Here is a 9,906-nt window from a genome sequence, read left to right as displayed (position 1 = left end):
TATTAAACAGATGCCAATTTCTGCTAGTGAACAAGAAATATATTCTAATCCACCATGAAATTGAAAACACGCAAGTAAGATGCTATGGTGTAATAACACAGGGAAAGCAATCAATCATTGCACCTATCTAAATTTATATCCTTTCATAACAAAATAAACAAACTAGAAGACATTAAAATACAGTGAAGACTGTTTCTAAAATGTGTACAGCACATAAGACACAAAAGAAAGATAATGACTCTGAAGCAAAGCCTTCATGTGATTGAAAGATGACAGAAACCTTTGCCACTGAGTCATCTCTCTGAAGTTCAGGGGTCTGTTTCATTTCAAGTCTTTCTATGGCACACCTCTATCAGATGTAAATATATTTGTACAGCCTCTTCTATGCCTGTCCTGCTGAGACTCAGCAGGATGAATACTAAGAGGTCCAAGATGAATGAACCTTGAGAACACCAAGCTTGAGGGTATAAATCAGGGCTTTTTGAAAGAGATTGGCTTTCTAACTTCGAATTCTCAGCTCTTGTAGCTACTCCCTTTACTATAAACACCAATAATCATTGCATTAAAATAATTAAAAAAAAGGAAGGATGGGAAGGAAAATGCAGAATTTAAAAATTATTTGGTGCTTCCTGTATATCCTGAGCTGCTTTTCTTGGAAAAACAATTAAAAATTTTTCAAGTTAAGACATATAAAAATGACAGCCATGTTTTTAAGTCTTGGCCTAAGCCACTTGCCCAAGACAACACAGGAAACCTGTGGCAGGAGCAAGAGAAGAATCTGGATTTCCTAAGCCTACTCCAGTATCAGAGCCAAGGGATGACTGTGTAAGCATTTACAGGATTTTAGGTCTTTATGGTGAAAAATAGTGCCTGGTGAAAGGTCCGGTCTTTTTCAGTGACTAGTATAATTCTGCTCTGTGAGACTTTAGAAAAACAATTTAATGGCTTCACATAGCAAAGAAAAGGGTTTGTTTGGTGTAATAAAGGAACAGAGATCATAGAAAGGACTTGGAAACCAACTAGCAGACATCATAGTAGAAACAGAAATATCACAGTATCTATGGGGAAAGCAAATGTTTTTGCTTACAAAGTTGAAGGTATTACTCTCTCACAGTTCTCCATTTTAATGGGTTTGTCAGACCAATGAGTTAATTTAACTATGTGTCAGTCCACCAGTTCATCCACAAAATCATACTGTCAAATATGAAAGTTGTATGCTGTGTTGTTAGTTGGATTTAGCAAGTAGGAGAAATTAGGGACATGCTTTTTCTAGTCATAATTCATGCCCACAAATATTTGCAACCATTTTTCAGCAGGTCTAAATATATCTTCCTGAATTAGCAGAAATTTTATTTTCCACTTCTATTCCCAGAGAACCTGATCCTCATTCCCTTTTCTGACTTGGAAAATAAGTTTTTCTTCTTTCACAGATTTCTTTGCTCTCCTTGGCATTTCCTGCTCTATCACATCACTCTCCACTGCTGACATTATCCTTTGAGCTCTCAGGGGCACAAACTGATGGTGAGGTTTTATGTTTAGTTATGCAGACCTTCTTATTCTTAACTTATTCAATCAAGCATCAAAAAAATTGTTACACAGAGAAGAAAACAAAAATGAATATAGCAGTTTGTTCCCACCAAGGCCTATTTTCGCTGGCACAAAGGCTGCTCTGATCATATCAACTCTGATGCATGAAGCAATGTTGTGCTGACTTATGAGCTCAAGGATGTAGCCAGTTATCAGGTCATATGAGAAAAATCCTAACTCCAGGGTGCAGCAGGTGAATATGCTCATGATTATGGCTTTTCTGAGTGCAAGATATAACCACATGGCCAACCTGTGATGGACAAGGTCTGTAACATTTAGCCACAGGGGAGAGTAGAGATTGAGACAGTGATGCAAATACATGAGAGGAAGCTTCAGCTGTGTGGCAGCAAAAGTCAAGGGTTAGTTATGGGAGGTCGCTTGCTAGACTTTGTATAATAGGGAGCAAAAGACATCCTCATATATAGTGACATATCAGACTAGAAAGATCGTTACATTACCCTCCCTTCCCTAGTCACTACCTCCTCTTCATCCTCTTCTTTCACAATGCCTACTCAGCACCTTTATAATTAATGTTTATTAATCAGTCTGCCAAAATTGAAGTAGATTAAAAAAGATTTAAACTACACACCGTAACAGCGCTGAAAAAAACCAGAGGGCAAATAAATGCTTTCAAAGGCTAAATCTGGGTGTTGATTAGATATCTGCGTGATCAAGAGACCATGAAAAAATTAACCTTGTAAAAGTGGAGAATATTAAATTATTTTCTGAAAATTTTCATCTAAATTACTACAATACATTTTGATTCATTTTAAAGGTATAGTGAACTCCTTGTTGTCTTGAGCACCTAGAGTGTTCTCTCTGCCTGTATGGAGCATCTTTGAGTAGGCAGTCTGTGCTTGCATGAGTGTTTCTGTCTGCATCTGTCCATGTTTACATGTGTGTATCAGGTGTATACACGTGTGCCCACAAGGAATACATGCTACTGGCTCAACCAAGGAAGCTTGACCATGGAGCTGCTGCAGCTCTGTCTCAGGCTACTGGATTCAGTGTCTCCTAACAAAGGTGACCAACACCACATAAGTACGTGACCCAGGCAATTTGTCCATGTATTAATGTATCTCTACATTACCTATATGTTTGAAATACATCTGCATGATTAGAAATGGCATTTATATTCAACAAGACTATTCCAAGATTCAGCAAATGTGACGAATGTCTGTAGCAGAGAAGCTTGTGTCACCAATGCAAATTCCCATTTTAAGACTAAGTGATGCTAAAACACATCCTTGTGACTACTACAAAAATTATTTTGCTTCACCGAATCTGGACGATTACTTCCAAAAACTAGAAATCACACAAATGTCCCTTTCTTGCTAACGGGAAGAGAATCAATGTGGCAATATTTGGGAGCCACCCTGTTCTGCACAAAGTAAACAAGAGTCCTTGGAAAATGTACAGTTTTATGTGCAGTATGATGCTTTTATGTAGCAGTAATATATGATGCCATGGCATCAGCAGATTGAAATGTGGACCCTGGCTTCTGGGGTTTTGTTTAATTTTGTTAAAAACTGGAATCCAGGTGGGTCTATCTGAGCATTTATTTTTAATATCACAAGACAGTTTTCTCCAGAAATTTTCAACAACTAAGCAGGATGTGATAAAAGACAAAGACTCTCAGTGTGAAAAAATCAGACATGCCTCAAGACAACAATCTTCAAAAATACAGGTTTAAACAATAGGCTTTTAAAAGTCTTCCTATAGGGACTTAGCCTAAAGAACAACATGATACAAGTGTTATTCCTGTCCTTAGGGCAGTTTAGGTATCAGTACATATGTTTTATATTTCAGCACTCCTGTGAAAAACTTATCTTGCTTATCAACAGTGCATATGGCCCAGAATCACATGTATTCATGGAAAGCTGTCTAGTTCCTGGTAATTTGCTTCATACATTTGACAGTGCAGAGTCGTTTTCAGTGCTGTATCTAAGACATTAAGCAAATAACATTAAACATCTTAACAGAAATAGGGAGAAACTGAAATGAAAACAAGTCTGATAAGTTACTAAGACTTTGAAAAAATAAAGTGTTTTACACTTGTAGCTTTTTCCTATATTTTAATTTTTTTTTTTTTACAGAAAGTAATACCTCAGGTTTAGACAAATCTTATTTAAACTACAATCCTGTTAGGTTGGGTTACAAAAATTGTAACTCAGAATGATGCAATGCTTGTGAAATAAATTCTACATATTTCTGCAGTAATGCAACACTTCTGGCAAAAGTATAGAAAACACCTTCATCTTAGTTAAAAACAAAAGTGCTGTAGTACTTTTCTAGTGACCAGTTTATGTTACAACACGAGTCCTGCTGTAACTCAGAGGTAAACAGATCTGTTTGCCTGCTATCCTTCCCATAATAATAAGTCTAAGGTCCTCAAAAGCAATACATGTTTGAAATCAGATTTCAAAGTACTAGTTGAAAGTGATCTTCTCTAACTTATTTAACAAATGCAGAAACTGAAACAGCAAAAGTTTTTGCTATAGTCACTATGCAGACGTGCAATAGGACTGGAAACAAACTCCAGTTCTCCTAAGTCGCAGTCTAAAGCCCTGTCTAGCAGGTCTCATCACTAAACTATTTTATATAAAAGTCAGGCTTAGCAATGTAATTGAATTCGCCAAGAGTACCATTTTCTAATCAGTCCCATTAGCGGCCTAAGTGAACATCTCTGCCAAGAACTTCTGAATTCCCCTAATTCACCATATAATTCCCCTCCCATTTGGCAGAAGTGTTGAGATAATTAAGCTCCTATTATCATTATGCTAATGATGAGAGATACTTGTAATTGCTCTAAATGAAGGAAAAGTTCAAACCTGGTTTTGCACCTAGAAATCTAAGACTCCTTCAAAGTGTTGCTATTGGCAGAGACAATTTTTTTTGTGTTTGTCTTTCCGTAAAAGAAGTGGGGATACTCAACACAAGGTAACGAGATAGGGAACACTGTCTCGCCTTTGCATCACTCAGCAGCTTTATCCAACACAGAAACAAGAAACTGGAGAGGAGCTAGTGTACAGCCAGAAGACTGCAAGGATCTACTGGAGCAACCAGCTGTGAGTTTAATTGTAAAATGACTCCCTCAGCCAGACAAAAATTGTCTTCTAGACCCCACTTATTCTTATTAAGTTTCTTTTAACAGCTGGGTGAGGATCTAAATATGTGAGAAATATAGAATACTTTACTTTTGAATTACTTCTCCAGTTTCTTCTGGACAACAGTTTTCTTTTGACAGCTTCAGAAGTCATAGTGGATGCGACCAATGAGGAGATAAAGGCAGATATGTAATAGACAAAATATATAAGTTGTGCTTAACATTTTAGAGGTGAAAGGGGAGGTTAATAGAGTAACAAATGCTTTCAGTAATTGAATACTTGTTCAAGTTCTCAATACACAAAGATCCAAACCAGTCATTATCATTTAAGGTAAGTGTTTTCAGTTTAACAGATGTTTCTGAAAATGTTCTTTCCAGCATGACCTGAAAGTTTGGAAAGGAATTCAGTTATTCAGGCACCTGAAATGAATCACGGTGGTTTTGTCTTGTTTGTTGGGTGCTTTTGGTGTGTTTGGGTTTTTTCTTGGAACTTCAATCAAAGCAGACACTGTCACAATAATCCTGACTGGCTTGGCTCAAACATATCCTTGTCTCTGAGTTTACACACAGCATTGGGACTCCTTAAGGGGGATGCTGATGAAGCGGGTGTCCATGGCAAGGTTGTATTAGCGGGGGGCAAAAGGGACTTCAGGGGTGGCCTCTGTGAGAGGGAAGCAGGGGCTGCCCCATGCCAGGCAGAACTGGTTTCAGATGACTCCAAAACAGAGCCTTGGCTCCACAAAGCTCAGCCCAGCAGTCAGGCTGGTGACACCTCTGTGAAAAAATTTAAGGGTAAAAACCACTGCACAGCAGCTGTGAGAAGGGAGTGATAAAAATGTGAAACGACCCCGTAGGCACAAAGGTTATTCCTGCTCCCATATTGGAGCAGTTTGTGAAGGATTGCATCCCCCATGCTGGAGTCAGGGAAGACTGTGAGGAGGAAGGGGAAGCAGAGACAAAGTGCTATAAGCTGCCTGCAGACCCCATTCCCCAAAACCCTGTGTCACTTGCAGCAGGGAGGAGGAAGAAGAAGAGTCATGAACAAAGGAATGAAGTTGAGCCTGGGAAAAGGGGGAAGTGGGGAAAGGTGGGCTTAGTTTTGTCTTTGTGTCTCACTATTCTACTCTATTTCTAATTAGCAATAAATTAAATTAATCTTCCTCAAGCTGAGTCTGTTTTGCCTGTGATGGTAATTGTTGACTGCCTTGTTCACTCACAAGCTTTTCCATCATATTTTCTCCCCCTGTACTGCTGAGGAGGAAGAGTGAGGTGGTGGCTGAGTGAGGGTCTGGCAGCCAGCCACTCTCAACTCACCACAGCTGGTATGGTGGGACATCAAAGCATACAGCACAGGGGACATAAAACTACAGTAGCAAAAATTCTTCCCTTGCCATTGGTTATATCTTCTCTCATACACATATTTCAGTTTCTTGGAGCAATAAAATTAACATTTTGAAATAAATACTAGAATAAATAAGGAGATCTAGGAGTTGACAGTAGCTGCATACCTGTGTCATTTTATTATTCAAAATTATGTGGGTTTGGCTGAGGCCAGCTCTATCCTAGCCCATTGCTTTCTGCCTGCAGTCTTACAGTGAAATCTAAACATCTCAGATGTATGGCAGCAAACTGTCTTGTCAAATATTTTCTAGCTCCTATGTGCAGCCCCATGTGGGTGTCTCAAATACCTGTGGGACATCTTGAATGGCACTTACATTTAGGCAACAATGCTAAACCCCACACAGCCCAAAGAAGGAAGACTTTTGGGTGGAGGTTCACTCTCTCTCTTCTATGTGATTAAGGTCTAGTCCATTCATAGTCCATATATGAATTGGAAAGGGGAAGCCATCAAGAAAAAATTTACATTATTATATGTTTCATCAAGATTCACATCTTACTGTTAAGCCATCAATTCAGTGTCACAGGCTTCCCATCCACCAGGATATTATGACTGAATTAATTTCATAACTGTTCACCAGTTTAGCAAAATTATCACCACTTTTCCCTTAACGATAAATGAACACTATTTCCATATTTTCCTCCTATTCATTACTGAATTCTTGCCAAGCTTTTTTTTTTTTCCCATTTCTTCTCTTTGCTGGCAAGTTTTCAAGGACAGTTGAAAACAATGTTGAGAAAAATCATGATTGATCCACTCATGACTGCTGTGGCAAGAACTGCTGCACTACAATTGCATGGGGAGACAAAGGCTGGCAGTCTTTTTATGTTTCAGCAGCCATTTAAGGCTATTAACCTTGAAAGCAATGGCAGCTGCTGACCCTAGAAGGCTGAATCTAGTTAGTGCTGAGCAAGACAGAGAAGGGCTGAGCAGCTCTAAGAGCCAGCCAGGTCAGCAGCAGAAGAGCTCAGTGCCCCAAGGGTTTGTCCCCTAACTGATGATTTCTTAAAACTGCCTGGGCTAAAATGCTGATTCTAGCAAAGTAACTTGTTCTTGCAGCTTGTTTCAGGTAGCAAAGTAAGGTGCCCTATGACTGTACAGCTAATAACTCAATTTAGGAGCTGGTCTTGAAGGGCACAAAGTAACTCAATTCAATGTGACTTCCCTGGGAGCTGACGACATATGGCATTATGTAGGGTCAGGCTCTAAGAACAAATATAAATAAAAGACTCCTCAGTTGACTTCCCACAAAATGATGAAGTGAGGATTGGCCTGACCAATTAAAGTAATAAAGCCAGTTAAAATTTATGTTGTGATACTGAGTATTTATTGACCTGCAGCATGTTGTAGCTGCAGATACAAGACATCTGGCAAAATTCTGTGGTGAGCAGGGACTAATCTGTAAGGATGATAAATTTCATTGGTAATTTGACTGAAGCAAGGCCAGTAAAGCCAAATTAATTCTGTGCTAAAGCTGTGACGACATTCAGTTTTTAAGACTAAAACGTTTAAGCTACAGTCTACAGTCTTTAACAGCTGATCAGTCCCTTAAACTAAGCCTACTGGAAAAATCTTCAGTGTTACACTTATTGAAGCCTTTATAATTTGTTTTGGGTCTTTGTTATAGGCTTCCCTTGGAGCTTTCTCTACCTTATTTTAATTAAGAATGTGTCTGAGCTTGAGAAAGTATTACCTGAAACCAAAAAGAGATTTGTAATGACAACAGTACAGGAAATATTAATTTGTATTCAGAGCATGGAAGTGATGAGGTTATTGCTAGCTGGTACCCTTGATACCACAGCCATTTGGTTCAGCTCTGCACAATTCTACTGGCTGAGCTAAAGTCCCATTGTTGTTCTTATTATTGTTATTTCTAGACAAAAGCACTTCTGGGTTTTAAATCAGATATGTGATTGAGGACTTTAACGTTTTGTTCTTTGCTGTTCCCCTCTTCCCCTTGCTACTATTGTGATTCCAATCACTGCAGGGGGAAAGAGTTTACTGAAAGGTTAGACTCTGGCCCCAGGACTCTCTGAGCTGGAATTGTCATCCAGCCTGTCCTGTGCAAAGAGGATTTTCACTGGCTGCTAACCAGTGCAGGACAGTTTGGAAACCTGTTTTCAGTTCTTAATCCCACAGAAGTCCCCTTTACATAATACCACACCCCAAAACTGCATGTCTCTGAGCTGGGATCTGGGTGTCTGCCCAAGACTTCAAAGGTGTTTTGTGGGAAGGGGGGAAAAAAAGGAAGATGACTTTGTTCCTCATTTTGTTTTCAACATAGCTTTTCCCTAAAACCAGCAGAGAAGAGGATGTGCTGAGCCTTGCATGGTGTGAAGCCACAATACTCCATCATTAATTTTACCGAAGACTTTTATGTAGTCTAATCATGGAGTAAGAGAGCAGCTGTTAAAAACATCTAGTTCTCCTTAAATTGTGTTATAAATGATGATTGCTTTTCTGAATATTCTTGCAGTTATTAGTATAGCAAAGGAATTTGAAATAGTTACTGCAAAACAATACTATTAGGATGCTTTTACTGAGTAAAAGGGAGATGATGTTATGAATTGCTTGTGCTATAACAGGAATGTTTAACATAACATAAACTCCAACATTTTTTAGCACAAACAGTGTTGTCATACCCTCTTGCTCAGAAAATCTGTCAAATGAACAAGTGTGAACAGCAGTTTGAAAACAGTTAATGCTTGTGCTCACATGTTTTATTAATCACCACAAACAGATTTGAGGTCAGATAATCTGAATGAAGTATATAAATACTATTTGAAGATACAAACTTGAAAAATTACATGTCCAGTTCTGATCTCACTCAATTTTTAATAAAAATTGTGATCATAAAGAGCTTTGTTGCAGTATTTTAAAATATCATAGGACCTACTTTGCTTATCGCACTTAATTGTGGGAGACACAATTCAAAACCATGGGCTGATTCTCCTTCTACCACAAATAGTGCCACAGGAGTCTTTCTGTGACCAAGTCACTGTGTAATCCAGGGAAAACGAATCAGGGGCTCAATTCCCTCTCAGGAGGGCAGTCATCATTCTGTCTCTCCTGGCAGAGAATGTCTAACCATCTGGTTTCCAATTAAGCAAAACATACAAAAGTGCTTCTGCTGATTCCAGTTAAAGCTGATTTACCCTCCCTGCAGTACTCAAAGAACTAAAGAGGAAGATGATGTTAATGAGCTGAGCACAAGATATGCTGGAATTTCAAATGTTTATTAGAGGAGGAATAGCATTGGGAACTGTCTTCTAAATGCATTTGAGCATTACAATAAACAGCCATTTTGCAAAATATTGAAATAGTCATTTCAAGCAAGGTCTGGAAAAGAAATCACCTCTCTTGCAGGAGCCTGAAGCATAAGGTTAAGGGTAGTGACCTCCACCAGGGAAATGAAAGCCTCCTGCTAGGGCTATGTGAGCTACTAATGCAGTTCCAGAAAGCATTTGGATTTAAGACAGCAGCATGTCTAGTACTGCCTAGTGAGTAACATGGAGCCATGTGCTAACGTCTGGTCCTACAGTGTACAGGCAGTCCTAGCATTTGTTGCAGTCATGATTTATTAAGAATTGAGAGCATTTCTCACCTGGCAGGATCAGGGCTCTAGACAGCAATACATTTTCTTATTCACCAAGAAGCTCATCCATCTCTAAGAAACTAGAGAAACAGGGAGAATTATTCAGCAGCACCAGAAGCAACAGGAAAAGAACTGTGTGTAAGCCTTAGCAAGGCATCTCTAAGCAGCACAGTGAGCTTGTAACAGAGCCCAGGCATATTTCAGGAACAAAGATAAGAC

The sequence above is a fragment of the Manacus vitellinus genome, unplaced genomic scaffold (genome assembly GCF_001715985.3).
Source record: "Manacus vitellinus isolate BGI_N305 unplaced genomic scaffold, ASM171598v3 scaffold_6_pilon, whole genome shotgun sequence".
Classification (NCBI taxonomy): Eukaryota; Metazoa; Chordata; class Aves; order Passeriformes; family Pipridae; genus Manacus; species Manacus vitellinus.
Note: the sequence above shows the minus strand (reverse complement) of the source record.